The sequence below is a fragment of the Sinocyclocheilus rhinocerous genome, unplaced genomic scaffold, assembly GCF_001515625.1.
Source record: "Sinocyclocheilus rhinocerous isolate Xijiao unplaced genomic scaffold, SAMN03320098_v1.1 scaffold232, whole genome shotgun sequence".
Classification (NCBI taxonomy): domain Eukaryota; kingdom Metazoa; phylum Chordata; class Actinopteri; order Cypriniformes; family Cyprinidae; genus Sinocyclocheilus; species Sinocyclocheilus rhinocerous.
In genome coordinates, this window is record NW_015641295.1 from 380029 (window position 1) to 383040 (window position 3012).

A 3012-nucleotide genomic window follows, 5' to 3' on the forward strand; every position below is an offset into this window, starting at 1 on the left:
ATATATATATATATATATATTGCAGCCTCTAAAATCTATAATCTATAAGATAATCTATGTGCATCAAACATCATTTATGCATTTATTTAATTATTTACTTTCAGATTTATTTATTTACTTATGTACTAACCTACTTGCATATTTACTTACTGATTTACTTATTTAATTACTTGTTTACTCACTGGATAACAATTTCAGCCAAACAGCAATTGTTGCAAAACGTTTAACACAAGAAGTACAATTTAAGTGAAAATACATTTTACTTTACCAACTTATTTACTTACCGATTTATTGATCTATTTATTTATTTACTTACTTCTTTACATATTTATTTACTTGTTTACTTACTAAATAACAGTTTCAACCAAACAGCAATTGTTGCAAAATATTAAACACAAGAAATGAAATTGACATGAAAATACATTTATTTATTTATTTACTTACTTACTTACTTGCTTATGTACTCACTGATTTACTTAATTATTTACTCATTTATTTGTTTACATATTTACTTACTAAACAGTGTCAACCAAACAGACTGTTAAAACAAGTAAATGTGGGAAGTAAAACTGGAGTGAAAATGTAGTTAAAACAAATCAAAACATGTTTTCTGTATTTTTTTTCTAAATTATGGTAAAATATGTTTAGTAATTTTAATTTAAATGCACCAATATAAAATATATAAATAGTTGAATCAAGTTTTGTTCAATTTATGGCAACGGATAGGATCACAGAAATGAACTTACTGAACAATTGAACAAACTATTTTTTAATTTGAATTATAATAATTCTAAATAAATAAATAAATCTAACTGCATTTTTACTGATTTTGAATGACTTGAAATGTCACTCGTCCATTCCGATTTCAGAGCTTGAAAAATCTGCTATCATAAAAGATCACTTTATTCATCAGCCGTGTTATTCTGCATTAAATTTGACAGTCATTATCGCTGCTTAATATTTCATAAGGATTCCTGTGAACTCTTTCCCCCGATTGTTTTTGGACTGCAGGCCGAGGCAGTCAGTCAGTCGGTCATCCTCGGGATGGAGCGGCATCCTGTAAATCTGTATGAATTCAAGTTGCACAGTGGAGTTGAAAGTGCTCCGATATGGCGAAGTCAAGCAGAGAGCCAACCGAGCAGAGCAGCCTCGCTCAGCACCAGTGTTTAACTCTCCTACTTATTATGGGAATTCAAGGCCTCTCGCGCACAGGGAAATGTAGCACTCTCTTCCCCCAGCCACCTCTTTCATGCTGGGTGCTATGAAATCCTATAGAAGTGCTTTTATCCCCTGAAGATACAGTACAAATCATCATTGGTTTTATCTCAGCTGGGGATGTCGATTTTCTAAATGAGCTTACTCTTTCCAGCTGCCCGTCAAGCCCATTTTCCCTAATGCTTACCCATCACCCCCTGCTTCTGCTCTGCCAAACGCCTCCCCTCTCTCCCCACCTTTTTTTAACGGTGGGGTTCGGCCCTTTCTTTGCCGTCTTTGTTCGCTCTGGGGAGAAGGAGCAAACAGCAGGATTGATCCTACATTGCGTCTTGGTATTGTTCCAGAGGCTCGCTGTCAATAGGCTGCGGCTGGGGAATGCATTGACTGGGGAAGCTGAAGGGGGCGAGAGTGAAATCGGGTGAGATTTTGTGCTTCAGTGTGTGTCGCTGTGGCTGGCTTTTTGTGTGCAGCGGAATGTTGCTAATCTGCCCGCCATCGACATGCAAATGAGCGGAGTGGCCCTGCGTCAGAGGATTCAGAGCCTGGGAAACGGCTCCACCAATCCCTGCGTCAGCCTGGCCACAAGCGCACAACTTCAACACCTCAAAACCACCAAAACACACACGCACAAAACTAGATTTGTACATGTTCTGAAGACGTGTGTGAGTGGTGGCCTCATGATAGCAGGGTGTTGTCATGCGGTTGTCCTGAGGCGTTTCTAGGGTGTTCTTTTTTTTTTTCTGCAGGACAAAAATTGTACGTGTGATCATTTAGAAAAGTACTAGCACATCTCTCCTCAAAAAGCTGCATAAATGGATTTGGTGTGTCACCAGTTATGTCCCAAAATGTAATACTTAGGATTGGGGATTTGTTTCAAGAATTCACAGTGAATTCAGGGATTCATTATACACAACACACAAATACTGGGTATAACGACCAATTTTAATAATTTGTTTAACTGTTTAACTGGTTTTATCAATACCTTTCTGTATTGAATTATTTATTTTATTTATTTATTTTTTTTAAATGCTGGCCAGATCAATTTGGTCAAAATTTAGTTTATACTGTATATCAGTATGGCTGCATGTTATTATTATTATTATTATTATCATTACTATTATTATTATTATTATTATTAAATATACAAATATACAAATATACAAATTATTACATATAAACAAAAAAGCTTAATATTGTAATATTCCACTTTAATTGAGTATTTAAGAAAAGTAATATAACAAATTTGCAATTTTTTGCAACTATGTTTATTTATTTACTTTTTTTTATTTTTTTATTTTAGTATTAATAATGTAATTATCATATATTAAATATACTAATAGTTAAATGTTGTAGTATAATAATAATAATAATAATAATAATAAAGTTTCAAGCCCCAGAAGGCTGTTTCAAGATTTTTTTTCCCCCCGCAGCAATATCATATAACACCAGAGATTGATTGATTTTTAGTTAGTATTAATAATGATAAGTGTAATAAATTAAAATACTACTACTACTAATCATCTTTGTTTCAAGAAGATTCACACTTTTAAATGGCAGCAATATGATGTAAAACCAAATAATGAATAACGTTTATTTATTATACAAAAATGATTATAATAAATGAAATGTACTATTAATCACAATAAAACATTCTTCCACTTTGCAGTATATTTTGTTAGCATATGCAAAATAATTGTATCCATTTTATCGATTTTATATACTTAAGGATTGCAACAAAAGCACAGATAGTCTTCTATATGTCCAAATGACTTTTTTTTTTTTTTTTTTTAAATAAAG